The following is a 16009-nucleotide window of genomic DNA, read 5'->3' on the forward strand; positions in this document are numbered from 1 at the left end:
CACAATTTCTTTTGTTAAATGTGCTTAGGTATCTGTGTCTTTTCCCTATTTAAACACCACAAATTTTTCGAAGAAATTAATAAAAAAATCAATTATATGAAATAAAGAAGAAAAGTAGCAAATATCAACTTCAGTAACTAGTAACTGCGCATTGAGTAAACATAATTTCAATATTGCATGAACCAACACATGGAAGTTTTTAACGAATACAGCCCTTGCACGGTCGGTAATGAATCAACCCTTGACAAAACGTATACATGTAGGCATATGTAAAAGTGTTTAAAAAGACCAATTCCTATTGGTTATATTTCACACTAGGACCTTAGATAACTAGAACTAAGCAATGGTTGATCCAGAAATTTTCATAAGTGGCGACCCATTGACTGCCTAAGAGGGGGTCCCTGCCAGTCATGCTTCAGTGATTCCCTATATAATCTCCCATTTTCCAAGATTATTGGGGGGGGGGGGGGGGGGGCTGGAAAAAAAACCTAAATCCGCCTCTGCTAATTGGGAAGTCATTTTGTCTGATACACACATATAAATACCTATTATTTACAAAATGCTTCAAATATATGCATATATAATAATGGTGCGTCTAAAAACCGTTAAGGATTTCCTCGGTGCACGCAAGACATAAAAAGTCACTTAGGACATGTATTTTAGTGTTGAGGGTATTCATTCGATTCATAACTTATTTCATAATCTTGTAATTTTTGTTTTGATAAAATTAGAAACATAAATACATGTATTGAGACATATATTACATGTAGTATATGTCTCTGATAAAATAAAACCAACTTTAAAGAAGTTATTTAAGTTTGAATCGGCTATCACCTGTGTTTTGCATTGGGATGCCAAAACATTAATGTTATTTACAAAAATGCCAAAACCTGCAAATATATTTTAGGCAAAAAGAGACATTTATAAATCGATGATTTTTACACTAAACGTTTTTGTAATTTGTTATAGAAATATTAATAAGTACATGTACATAGTTTTATCAAGGATTTGTATAGTAACTATACAAATCCTTGGTTTTATAAAGTCCTTCATTGCTTCAACCCCTTGGTGAAATTTAAATGGCGAGACGATAATTAATAAACTATCTATCTATCTATCGGAATGTAGGAAAAAAAGTCACAGGAAAAAAAGTCACGGAAAAAAAGTCACGGAAAGAAAGTCACAGGAAAAAAAGTCACAGGAAAAAAAGTCACAATTTATATTTTGTATGAAAACTGTCATATGATCTGCACTTATATATTGGTAATGACTTTTGTCTGTGTGTGTTTTTTTTTCTGCTGTTCATGTGCAAGTATGGTTTTGTGTTTTTTGTACCCCATATCCTTTTGTTTTATAATATAAAATTTAGAATGTAAATAGGGAATGTGCCAAAGAGACAACAACCCGACCATAGAACAGACAACAGCAGACGTTCACCAACAGGTCTTCAATGTCATTCAAAGGATTTTTTTTGTAATGTTACTGATACATGTTTTGTTGTAATTATTTTTGTTTCATGTGTTTTTACATTAGAAGCAAATTAGACAGCTTAGCATATGTTTCTACAAAAGCAAAAGAAAACACTTTTACTAGAAGTATTATTTTTATTTAACAAAACTGCAATTTTTTTAATTATTTATTTCATACAGCTGATATACAAAATCACTTTTGTCATGTCCATTCCAACATACTTCTTAAAAAACATTTTATATACTTCTTTCAAATAATTTTATTAATTGTGACTTTTTTTCCCGTGACTTTTTTTCTTGAGACTTTTTTTCCTGTGACTTTTTTTCCTAGAGGTTTTGTGACTTTTTTTCCTGTGACTTTTTTTCCGTTGACCATCTATCGACATGCGCCGTTATTTGGGATTTTAGAATACGTCACGGATGACCGATGATCATATTCAATACCAATCATCATTTGAATTTTGTCAATTGATCTTTAATTATTAGGACTGATTGGTGATGGCAGAGAATGTGTCTCTGTTGATGGTTATAAACACATAGAAGTAAACTTTACAAAAAAAAGTTTACTTGGAAAAAATATAAAATTATATGAATATGCTAAATAAATTTTTCTTTGGTATGTAATAATTGAAGACGTTTATAAATATAAAAAATCTTCACATAGTTGGGAAATTTTCTATTCAAGTTATATCATTTAAAAACGTTTAGAAATATAGATCTTTTTCGATGTACAATTTGGCCCGCTTGGAGATCTTAATAATTGTTAGTCTACTTTCGTCTATTTATATTGCTGAAATTCTTTAATCAAGGACTTGTACAAGCCCTTGCTATAATATAATGAATCTGTTTAACTGTTTATTCAAAATACACTCAGACGCAGATTTCCTGCGTAACAGGAGCGACAAATATACATACATTTACAAATAACATAGAAGTGAAATGAGTAGAATACATACAATGAAACATTTTTACAAAGCTAAATGTATACTAAATCTATTGACCATACCACAAAAAGTCCGTGCAATCGGTAAGTTTAAATAACCACGTGATCACATGAACACAATCAAACAATAATGGATAGTAACAAAAAGTGTAACATATATAAATATATTCATATGTGCTGATTTACAGAGAAAGCAGTAGTTTTTCAACCTTTTGTACGAAAATAGAAAGGTTAGTTAATACATGTAAATTGCAATATTTCAGCATTCCATAAAGTTTATTGATATTTGGGTTGATTCTGTAGACTAGTAATTAGGAATATATGCATTCCTTATTTTAATGACATCAGCATTGTTACAAAGTGCTATGTAATGATACTCATCTCCAAGACCAGTTTTACAAAGCTTACATTTTCTTTCAATTTCTGGAATTCTATTCCATCTCCCTGTTTCGATCGGAAATTTGATATTACAAGTACGAAGTTTGCAAATATAAAGTCTACTAAATTTTCTAAGTCTAATTAGATACGGTTCCATACAAAACTCAGTCTTAAATTTTGAATAAAACTTCCCCCTTGATGAGTTATTGATATCCGAAAACCATTTTTGTATGAACTGGTCATGGAGTGTTTGTTTAACGTTAAATTTTAAAAAATTCAGATTAACGTTTCCTTGTACCCGCCAAATTTCACTGTTACCAGTTTCATCAAATATAGATTTTACATAATTAATCCACTTAAAAGAATTATTTCCATTTTCACATAAATTAAACATAAGCTTGTAGAGTTTTCCAGACAGTTTATCAACATTTGTTACAAGCTTATACCAGAAACAAATCATTTTCATCTTGATACTAATTTCGATAGGAAATCGGCCAAGTTCACCATAGACCATGAAATTTGCGGTCGATGACCTCACCCCAAGAATTTTTTTACAGAACTGTAAATGTATCTTCTCAATATTCATCTTATTTTCATATCCCCAGATTTCGGAGGAATAAGTCAAAATTGGAGCTACCAAAGAATCAAATAGTTTTATCTGTAAATCTAAAGGGATACTAATATTATTAATTCTTTGGTACAGACTGTATAAAGCTTTTTGAGCTTGATCAACTAATTTGTTTCTGGCTTTACAAAAATTACCATTATAATTGAATAACAAGCCAAAATATGTATTATGTATCTTGGATCTCAATTTCATCATTACATAGATTAAATTTGAATTTCTTGTTACAGTTACGTTTAGAAAAAATTACAATTTTTGTCTTTTAGACATTGACAGTAAGTTTCCAAGTATTACAATATTGTTCAAAGATATTTAAAGAATTTTGTAAATCTTCAGCAGTATCTGCAAAGATAACTGTATCATCTGCATATAGTAATATAAACATTTTCAAATAAATACCTATGCTATGTATACATTCTGAATCTAGATATTCTAAACCATGGCTCAAATTTTGGCCTAAAAAGTCTTCTAGATCATTCAAGTATAGTGCAAAAAGAAATGGAGATAATTTTTCTCCTTGTCTAACACCCGTTTCACATGGAAAAAATGCAGTTTTCAAATTATCAAGTTTAACACAGGACTTAATATCAGTGTACATATTTTGTATCTCGTCGCCAATATCACCATAATTACTTAAAGAACAGATACAATCTTATCCTAAATAGTTTGCCATCTAATAATTCAAAAAGAAATTTTGAGTCGAAACTGAAGTACCAAATCTTTAAAAAGAATCACCTTTTTGGAACAGTATAGACGTCGAAAATTAAACTGTATATATATATTCTTTTTTCAAAACTCCTGAAATAATTTAAAATTATCTTTAGACAGCTTTCATATGCAAATCTTTTTAGAAGTATGTGAGCGTATTACCCCCCCCCCCCCTTTTCATTCTATAATAAACTATTGAATGAATCTGAATCTATAAGATTTATTTGTAAACGATTTTGTGTCTTAATTTGTGTTTGCTAATTAATTGCGGTCCATGCTGTCAAAAGTCAAAAATGTCTCCTTGTGTATAAGTTATTGATAAAAAAATATTTGAAGCCGCCAGAAGAATAAATCATTTCCTGAACTTAAATACATTTATCTGTAAATAAAGACAATTTGCCTAAAACATTCTCGCGTATATTTAAACAATTGTAAAATAAATAATTCAACGACTTTCTTTTCCTTTTTACTTTTCTTCTTCAGTTTTTTTTTTTATACCCATTGCTTCTTTTATCCTATTTTCGTATAACTGTTAGCAGTTGAACGGAATTAGCACACATAACCAACACCTCACATGGCGTATTCACGATGTTGAGGTATTGACATACAATCACATTTATCAATATACAGCAAGTAGGTAATTTGGTGTTGAATGCCAGTAGGTCAGAATTTGTAAATTGAATTTTACCTGTAAAAGGGTCACTACTAGCTGTCAAATTCATGTTCATCGATTTTAATCAAATTCACATAACGTGTGGTGTTGAATTGTTTATAAAAATTGAATTTATTCCACGCACAATTTTTGGCTGATATGAATAAAACCATTATTTCATGAACCTGCATGAAATATTGACTTATCACAGAACTAAAAAAATAAACCACCGAAAGTCCACACAAGAGATGGATGTGAATTAACAGAATAGAGAATAACGGGCAAAGAAAAAAAGGAACAAAGAATAGTGAAAGAAAAAGAATAATGGTAAAATGTGTAAGTCATTAAAAATATAGCTTAAAAAAAAGAAGCCTCTGTCATCAATTTGAGGAATTTACCCAAGGTTAATTTTACGGCGGCTTATTTTATTTTGGATTAAAAATAAACACAATTGACAAGTTTCCTTCCCCTGCATTTTCGATCGCACATGTAAATAGCACGTTGGTCTCAAGGATATAAAGTACTAAATGGTGGCCCCATTGCCGGCAATGCTATTTTTAGCAATTATCTCCTTAAAAGGCGCTTTTAATAAACTAATTATGGAAAAACTGCTGTTGTCTAATTGAAGCTCGATATCTATTTGCGATTTTACCGCACTCAAATATATATGGTCCCATGGCTTTTCTTGGTGAATTTTGGGGTTTTTCACGATACCTGACGATTTCGCAGAAAAATTTCCCTAATTTTGAGCAACATAAAAAAAATATTTCCGGCCCTTCATACCATACATTTAAGGACAAATTTGTGCTTGCATGAAACTTCATTCATAATGCCTTCCAGAAGAAAAATATATAAAAGATATAACAACCAATCACAGAGAGCCATCTATTTTTATCTCTATGTCAATCACAGAGAGCCATCTATTTTTATCTCTATGTCATGTTCCCTTCATAAAATGGCTGCGCCCATGTAATTTTATTTGGTACATTGTAACCTCAAATAAGACACTGATACATTACAACACTTGCCGTCAGTATATGAAAATATTAATTAAGAAGGTATAGAAAATTAATGCACGCACACTATTATCCTTCACAGGCCTAAATCGTTAGTCCGCAAACAACGAGGGTGATAAAAAAAAAACCCAGCACTTTGAACACAGCCACCGGCATGCTATGAATTTGAAAGCTTCCCAAATTAGCAACTATTAATTTCTACCCATAGAAAACTTTTGTCCTTCTATATGAAACATGAAATATGTTGATAATAATGGTATAAAGGTTAAATCAATTTATTCATATATTTGACCGACTAGAATTAATTGGGGAATTTAAACCAATTCCTATTGTAAGTGATAAAACTATTAAAATTTATATCAGATCATATCAGGGTGATTGAAATGAGGAAAAGGGGGGGGGAAGGGGGTGATCAGGTATTTTGGGGGGAAGAAAGAAGGGAGGGTGAGTCCCTTGGGGGTAATCCCCACCCCCTTCAATTTGAGAATATGCTATTATCTTGTAAACGGTTTAGATCCCCACCCCTAAACCATATATATTCTTGAATGGGACAACAAAACGAATCAATTAAAATTAAAGGGAAGTCCCTGGGGTCACCCCACCCCGTTCAATTTGAGAATGTGCTATTATCTTGTAAACGGTTCAGATCCCCACCCCTAAACCATATATATATTCTTGAATGGGACTATAAAACAAATCAATTAAAATTAAAGGGAAGTCCCTTGGGGTCACCCATCCCCGTTCAATTTGAGAATGTGCTATTATCTTGTAAACGGTTTAGATCCCCACCCCTAAACCATATATATTCTTGAATGGGACAACAAAACGAATCAATTAAAATTAAAGGGAAGTCCCTGGGGTCACCCCACCCCGTTCAATTTGAGAATGTGCTATTATCTTGTAAACGGTTCAGATCCCCACCCCTAAACCATATATATATTCTTGAATGGGACTATAAAACAAATCAATTAAAATTAAAGGGAAGTCCCTTGGGGTCACCCATCCCCGTTCAATTTGAGAATGTGCTATTATCTTGTAAACGGTCCAGATCCCCACCCCTAAACCATATATATTTTTGAATGGGACGATAAAACAAATCAATTAAAATTAAAAGGAAGTCCCTGGGGGTCACCCCATCCCGTTCAATTTGAGAATGTGCTATTATCTTGTAAACGGTCAAGATCCCCACCCCTAAACCATATATATTCTTGTATTGAACAATTAAACACATCAAATGAAATATAGGGAGAGTCCATGGGGGGTCACCCCCACCCTCGCATGTTTGAAAAACTTTTAAATGGTTGAGATCCCCAGTGGTTAAGTGAAAAAAATTCAAGATCACAGGGGGATGATTCTAGGGGTTGGAAGTTCAACTTGGAACCCCCCCCTTTTTTTTGGACAATCAATGCAATGAATGGGAACATATAGTTGGAACCACCCCTCCTAAATCCTGGGTTGGGAACAGGGAACCCCCTTTATACAATGGCTGGATCCATCCAGGCATACCATCTAGCTAGCTATTAAGGCTTTAAAAATATGAAATAAATCAAACAAGGAAATTAACGGTGTAGGCAACTGTTTTGAAAAAAAAGCCTTTATTAACAATGTTAAATTTTGTGTGCATTTATTTTTGCTTATTTTCAATAACAAATAAATAATGGACAGAATTACGTGATTGATTATTGTAATTTACGAAAAATCTGCATACATGTTATAAAATGGGAAGTAGAAACTGGGAATTTGTCAAAGAGACAACAACACAACCAAAGAGCAGACAACGGCCGAAGTTCACCTATGGGTCTTCAATGCAGTGAGGAAATTTTGGCACTGGTCTTCAGCTCATAAATATGTCTCAGAAATGAGAATGATATACAGCTCTCATTTGCATTAATAAAAACCTCACAATATGTTCTGAATATCAGAATATACAGTATTGCAAGATACTCTCATATTGTACACATGGAGCTGAGAAACTGTAAAATTAATCATGCTAATTTAACATTTAAGTCCTCGGAATTAATCTTAATATGCATACAAAGGAATATAAGTATTCAAAAGACACATATATATATATATGGTCTTCAAAAATAAGAGTATCAATGCTATTAATTTATGACAAGATCTTAATCGACAAGTAATAATTTTGGTTTGTTTAAATATTTCGGTTAGTATGACCTCCTTTTTTGTGATGATGTTTTCCTTTTAAGCTGGGAAAAATTGTTTGTATCAACAAAAATAAAAACACAAAGTTAATCTAGAATTATGTTTTTATCATTTTTTTATGTTTAGATCATGTAGATTGTCAGCAAGATGAAAAGAAAAAAAAATATGCAGCTCAAAAGTCAAAATGTGGATAAGCTGAGGTTCAAGGTCCTACTTTTGTAGATTTTCATATTTTGCGAAAATGAATTTAAAGTTTATACCATGGACAGCAGAGAAAGAAAAAAAAAACTTTTCAATTTTCCTGCTTCTGAAGAATAAATGTAAAACATCTTGTTTTTGGTAAGTTTCATGCTCTGTCTTAATAGTGTTTGTGCATTCATCTGTCCAGTCCTTCCTCTAAATTGTATCCTCTTTAATTTTTTGGTGAGTGTTTGCCATGAATTTCAGTAAGTAGCCTGTGGATTTACATATATGTATATACTCAAAATTTAGTACTAATATTAAGGGATTTTAGCATGACATCCTGTCGAATGCTTGTTAATCATGTTTATGTTCCAGAATATATGAGTATTAAGACTACGCATACAGTCTTAAAAGATTTAAAGAAGTTGGTCAAGTTTATTAGAAACAAATATACATTACAGATCAACATTATCAGATTACTGAAATCTTTAATAGATTAATACAAAAAGTTTAATTGCAGTAGAAATAAAAATACATGTTTGGTTGAGCTCTGGTATTAGACAGTACAAGTACCGGGTATACTCAAATGGTCTGATTGTATGCATATGGTCGGACTGTAAGAGTATACTTATATGTTTCGGACCGTAAACGTACGGTCCAAATACTTATATGGTCTGGAACATTTATACACGTCTTAAAACTAGTATCTTACAAACACGTTGGTAAGTATCAAGAAAAATGTGCCGCTGAGCTTAGATCCCACTCGAAATCTGACACAAAAGCCTTTTGGAGAACTCTTAAAAAATATTCCGGTCAAACTAAACAGAACCCTCCAATTCCTATTGACACATTTTACGAATATTTTAAAAAATTGAATCAATATGAACCCGATGCAGCTGATGATGCTATTGATATTGATTTTAACTCTATTTGTGATGATGCTTTGTATGATTCAATTTTGAACGATGAGGTTACGGAAGCTGAAATAACTGATGCAATAAAAAATTTAAAGAATAACAAATCACCAGGATTAGATAATATTTTAAATGAGTATATAAAACATTCAACTCCAGCATTGGTACATATTTACTGTAAAATATTTAACATTGTTTTAGAAACCGGAATAATCCCAGAGCACTGGACTATTGGTATAATACGACCAGTTTTTAAAAACAAAGGAGATACCATGGATCCTGATAACTTCAGAGCAATAACATTAATAAGCTGTTTAGGAAAAGTCTTTACATCAATAATTAATTCTAGGTTAACCTTTTTTGCAAATGAAATTTCCTTAATTTCATACAACCAAGCTGGATTTCGAAAAGGTCACTCTACAACCGATAATTTATTCGTATTGCATGCCTTAATATCACTCTATCAATCTTTTGGAAAAAAAACTATTTTGTACGTTTGTTGATTTTCGAAAGGCATTCGACACTGTATGGAGAGGTGGTCTGTGGAAAAAACTACAGAACAGTGGTATAAAAGGGAAAATATTTACTGTTATTTTTAATATGTATAACAATATTAAATCATGTGTAAAATACAACAACCAACAGTCAGAATATTTTCCCTGTCTAACTGGTGTAAGACAGGGGGAAAATCTATCTCCCTTTCTCTTTTCTATTTTTTTAAATGACTTAGAAAAATTCTTTATTGATTTAGGTGAATGTCCCCTTGAGATAGTTAAAGAAAAATGTCAAAATGAGTTAAATTCAATTATGAAACTGTTTGCCATACTGTACGCTGATGATACCGTCATTCTGGCGGATTCAGTAGAAAGTATTCAAAATGCACTAAATATTTTTCAGAACTACTGTGAATTATGGAAACTTGAAGTTAATGTTACAAAAACAAAAAGTATGGTATTTAGTAAAGGCAAAGTGCGAAGGAAATTTGAATTTAAATTACAAGGCAAAAATATAGAATTAGTCGATACCTACTCATATCTTGGGCTCATATTTAAATGTAATGGTACTTTCAATGAGGCGAAGAAAAAATTGGTTAATCAAGCACAAAAAGCATTATACAGCTTGTACAAAAGTATTAGAAATCAAGCCATCCCATTGGATTTACAGCTTAAAATGTTTGATGCCATGGTAGAGCCTATTCTTTTATATGGGTGTGAGATTTGGGGATACGAAAACCTGAAAATTTTAGAACAAATTCACTTAAATTTTTGTAAACGTATTCTAAGAGTAAGATCTTCAACGGGTAACTATATGGTATATGGAGAATTAGGCAGATTTCCATTAGAAATAAAAGTCAAAATAAGAATGACATCATTTTGGAGAAGGATAATGCATGGTGACAAATTAAGTAGTAATATGTATAGATTATTATTAAGTTTAATGCAAAATAGCGGTCAATCATTCAAATGGCTGAACTTTATAGAATCAATATTTAATGATACAGGACTAGGATATGTGTTTGTCAATCAAGATAGTGCTGACTACAAACATCTGATAAAACAGGTTTTACAAGACCAATATATACAAAAATGGCATCAAGATGTCCAATTATCTTCCCGAGGTGTATTTTATTCTAGTTATAAAAACTGTTTTGGATTTGAAAATTATTTAATAAAAATACCGGAAAATGCAAGAATCTGGATGACAAAATTAAGAACGTCTAATATAAAAATTCCCATTGAAACTGGGCGTTGGCACAATATTCCGGCGGAGGACAGAAAATGTCACATATGTAAAGAAAGTGTAGGAGACGAATTTCACTATCTTTTTATATGCAAGTCTCCTCAACTGGTTACTTTTAGAGAAAACATATCCCTAGTTATTATACGAAGCATCCAAGTAAACAGAAATTATCTGTAATGTTATCTTACTGTAATGTCAATTTATATAGACAGGTGGCATCTTTTATCAAAAAGCTGAATAACCTATTGTGATATGTATATTAATTTGTCTTATTTTTTTTTATTTTTTTTATTGTTGTTTTTTTTTTTTTTTTTTTTTTTTAATTATATTGTTTTTTATTTTTTTTTTTTAATGTTACCTTTGTATTATAAATCATGTTTACCATTGTATATATGTACCTCATGTTACACATTTATGTGTCTGAGCGTTGCTTTACAATAAAATCTTGAAATCTTGAATCTTGTGTTTGTGAACTTGGTAATAAGTTATTCGATAGAAATATAATGTTTTCAGATTATAGAAATAATATCCCATATTTACTTTTAATAAAGAAGAAGATTATTGATGTATGTATAACTGTAAAATGAGACAGCAAGCCAACAACACAAAAAATAAGTATAAAACAATATATTTTTTTGTATCAATGTTATAATTTCCAATATGTCCGAAGATTTCAAGGTATTTTTACATTGAAATTAAACACAAATTGAACTCTGTCAGAACTTCAAAAGCTTAAAGATATATTGTTTCTGTTGTCTGCATTTTGTATTTATAATATATTGAAAATTCTAGTGAATAATGGAATATGTTATTATAATTGCCTAAAGTTTTAACATTGATCTTTATATATATATGATATATATAACTTGGGAAAATACCCAAATATTTTAAAGAAGAATAAATTAATTGATTGTTATATACCGGTAGTATTAAAATAGGAAGATGTGGTATATTGCTAATTTGACAACTCTCCATCAGAGACCAAAGGATGTAAGAGGTTAGCAACTGATGACACTGGACAACCTTTAACAATCAGTAAAATCCATACCGCATAGCTATTTATATTAAAAATCATATTATTGCTTCATGTATGCAAAAATTTTTATATAATACTTCAGATTTTATTGGTTCTTTTTCAGAAGGATTGAAATTCATCACCTAGAATAAATGGAGAAAACATAGAAACAAGACCAGAATAAATTCAAAGACAAAAGTTGGATCAGCTATTATTTTCATCACTCAGTCAATGATTTGAAGATCTTTTAAATACCAAAAGATATTGAAACCACAATAATGTCAATGTTCTGTGCTGAATGACCAAAAATTGGACTATAAGATTACACAATGCTGGATGATAAGAAACTATTAATGTTTTGTGTGGAGGGATATTGTGCAAAAAAATAGATTTACTTAAATAGCTACTGTAAATTCAAGAATTATTGTGAGGGTTTATATTTGCAAAAATTGCAACACAGTTGTAAAAGCAATAATTTAAACTCCCATTTAGAAATATTTTATATGAATTAAACTGATCTCAAAATCGTAAAATATTAAAATCTCATTTTAGTCTTAAATGACAAAAATCCAATAATAAATGCACGCAATAATTTCTGAATTTACAGTACTAGTATGTTCAGCCTTATATTAGAGTTTTTCATTGATTTCAAATGGTAAATAACAGTGTTTCAAAGTATTCTATAATTCATAAATAAACATATATTGATACTTACATTATCTACTTTGTTGTTTAAAAGTTAACTTCAATTCTCTGTAATAATAGACCAAATATGAAAAATTTTGGCCAGATTATTTTTTTTCGATCATTTTTTTTTAAGTTGAAATGGTCCAAACTAACAGTCAAATTAAAAAAAAATCAATAAAAAAAATCTGTATAGTCTGGTTGCCATGGAAACAACATGACATCATATGTATATATTAATATAGCAAGGAGAAATGGCTAACATCGTCTTTTATGGTAAAAATGAGATAAAGCATAACATTTTTTGTTATTTTCATGAGTATAAGAGAAGAATTCAATCATTTAAACTGCTAACTGACAAATTTTTCGAATAAAAACAGTTTTTTGGTTCAAAAGGGGGTCCACCTAACACAAAAATTGGCATGATTTTTCCCGATTTTTTCCATTTTTTAAATCTGATTTTACCGAAAACGCAGAAATCCTCACATAAAGGACAATAAAATATAAAATTATGGATGTTTTGTCAACAAAATGCTGCAAAAAAATTCTTGGGTAAATGTTGCAGAAAGTTGCCAAAAGAGGAATACTAGTCATTATAATTTACCCTGAAATTCCCCTTTTTTTAGGTTCTATTTGTAAATAAATATTTTTCATATGAATATTTTCATGATAAAATAGTCCTTTCTTATGAAAAAAACTATTTTTAGATGTATCGAGGGTAAATATATCATATAACATATTCCAGCAATTGAAAATTACATGCTCAAACTAATTTGGATGTAATTTCGAAAAATTAGTTATTTCCCCTTTTTGAAAATCTTCGTCCGTCGTCGTTAACTTTTACAAAAATCTTCTCCTCTGATAGTTCGTGGCCAAACTAAACCAAACTTGGCAACAATCATTATTGGGGTATCTAGTTTAAAAAATGTGTCCGGTAACCCGGCCAACCAACCAAGATGGCCGCCATGGCTAAAAATAGAACCTAGGGGTAAAATGCAGTTTTTGGCTTATAACACAAAAACCAAAGCATTTAGAGCAAATCTGACAGACAAAATTGTTTATCAGGCCAAGATCTATCCGCCCTGAAATTTTCAGATGAATCGGACCACCCGTTGTTGGGTTGATGCCCCTGAAATGGTAATTTTAAGGAAATTTTGCTGTTTTTGGTTATTATCTTGAATATTATTATAGATAGAGATAAACTGTAAACAGCAATAATGTTCAGGAAAGTAAGATTTACAAATAAGTCAACATGACCTAAATGGTCAGTTGACCCCTTTAGGAGTTATTGATCTTTATATTCAATTTTTAACATATTTTCGTAAATCTTAGTAATCTTTTACAAAAATCTTCTCCTCTGAAACTACTAGCCAAAATTAATCTAAACTCGGCCACAATCATCTTTGGGGTTTTTAGTTTAAAAAATGTGTCCAGTGACACGGCCATCTAATTAAGGTGACCGCCACGGCTAAAAATTGAATATAAAATGCAGATTTTGGCTTATAACTCAAAAACCAAAGCATTTAGAGCAAATCGGACATGGGATTTGTAGGGCTGGCTATTTGTTTAATGTACATCTATATATAACATATCCAAATCAGTTAAGTTCATTGTACGTAAATAAAATAGCGCAAATAAAATAGCAGTATAAAACCAGGAAGTTATCAGGTCTTAATGCCAAAAGCACATCCCCAAGACAAAGATCTAAATAGTTTATTAGGTCAAGATCCATCTGCCTTGAAATTTACGGATGAATCGGACCACCCGTTGTTGGGTTGCTGACCCTGAATTGGTAATTTTAAGGTAATTTTGCTGTTTTTGGTTATTATCTTGAATATTATTATAGATAGAGATAAACTGTAAACAGCAATAATGTACAGCAAATTAAGTAAGACCTAAAACAAGTCAAAATGACCAAAATGGTCAATTGACTCCCTAAGGAGTTATTGTCCTTTATAGTCAATTTTTAACAATTTTCATAAAATTTGTAAATTTTTTACCAACATTTTCCACTGAAACTACTGGGCCAAGTTCATTATAGATAGAGATAATTGTAAGTAGTAAACATATTTAGTAAAGTAAGATGTACAAACACATCACCATCGATTTATATGTATGCTTTGACCTCGTGTACACGTTTGTGTCTGAGGAAATAAAATATTTTGTCTTGTCTTGCCATCACCAAAACACAATTTTGTCATGAATCAATCTGCTTCCTCTTTTTAATTATCATATAGACCAAGGTGAGCGACACAGGCTCTTTAGAAACTCTAGTTCTGAAACAATAGCATAACATCACAACATAGAAAAAGTGATACATGTTAGAATTAGCATCTGCCTAAAGTACACTTAATTCCAAAATTACGGTTTTTCAACAAAGATGTAGTATTTTGTCCTCTAACCTTTACTTTAAATTGAATTGAAGAAAACAAATTACCAAGTTATATGTTCAGTTTTGATTTAAGAGTTTTTACTTAATTACTCAAAGTAAACCCTGTAAAATAAATTGATTCTCAAAATCCCCAATTTTTAACATAAAACCCAAATTTTCCATAGATATAATGAACCTAGTGATGAACCCATTTTATTTATCTCTGTTTTTAAAGAAAATCATTTGTAGTATCCATCCCAAAATTCTTTGATTTTAGTGCCTCTCTATTTCTAAATTTTTTGTGCAAAAAAAAAAAATATGTCACTACTACCCCCCCCCCCCCCCCCCCCCCCCTCTTTTTTTAAGGTTTGCATTAAGATTTTTTATTGTCAACCATAGGTCAGTCATTTGAACAAACATATTCAACAAACACCAACATAAATGTAACATAATTTATGTTAGTTGGTTTTTATGGTGGAAATTGTCTGGTATGATAACAAACATATAAAAAATTGGCGTACATGAACAGTTTACACCCCTAATATGACCCAATTTGAATTATCCGCCATTGATTTAAAATATGTTTACCCAGAGATATTTTTTCATAAATGATTAGCTAAATACCTAATCTTTAAGTGTAGTGAGTCATGTTTTGGCTATATTTCTGCAAAAAAATTATTTTAGTGACCAAATTTGGTCGAATTTGACTCTTTTTGCTTAAGATCCACAGTACTTAAAATAGCTATTAGCTCTGACATTCTATACTGTATTTCACCGTATATGATTTACTTTAATAAATATATCTTTATAAAGCATATTCTGTGTTCATTTAATGGTAAACTATTAAAAGCTATCTGACATAATAAATGAGCTGTTCATAATTGAAATTTTGTCATTTTGAGGTAAATTTTTCCTTGGTTGCTAAGGAAAATTATGTTCCTTAGCAACCGACAATAAGGACTGGGATGATTAAGATTTTAATCTGATTTTTATGAATAATGCAACTAACTTTGATGTTAGAGGTAGTTTTTCTATCACATTATTTTTGTTTTGAACAGTTATAGAACAATATGTGGAATTAACATTTCCAAAGAAAAAAGATATTCAATTAAAAAGATTCATCTTATAACAATTTACTACCAAATAGA

At 30.7% G+C, this 16009-nt stretch overlaps 1 protein-coding gene and 1 long non-coding RNA gene across 2 annotated transcripts in view; both read left to right on the forward strand.

Moving 5' to 3' along the window:
- Positions 1 to 16009, forward strand: part of LOC143063649 (angiotensin-converting enzyme-like) — a 183554-nt gene that overhangs the window by 40784 nt on the left and 126761 nt on the right. The window lies entirely within an intron of this gene.
- On the forward strand, positions 5709 to 12520 carry LOC143063648 (uncharacterized). Its single transcript, XR_012975071.1, has 3 exons — positions 5709 to 5833; positions 8081 to 8293; positions 11931 to 12520. It is a non-coding gene; the product is annotated as an uncharacterized LOC143063648 (long non-coding RNA).

Source organism: Mytilus galloprovincialis, chromosome 2, assembly GCF_965363235.1.
Source record: "Mytilus galloprovincialis chromosome 2, xbMytGall1.hap1.1, whole genome shotgun sequence".
Taxonomy (NCBI): domain Eukaryota; kingdom Metazoa; phylum Mollusca; class Bivalvia; order Mytilida; family Mytilidae; genus Mytilus; species Mytilus galloprovincialis.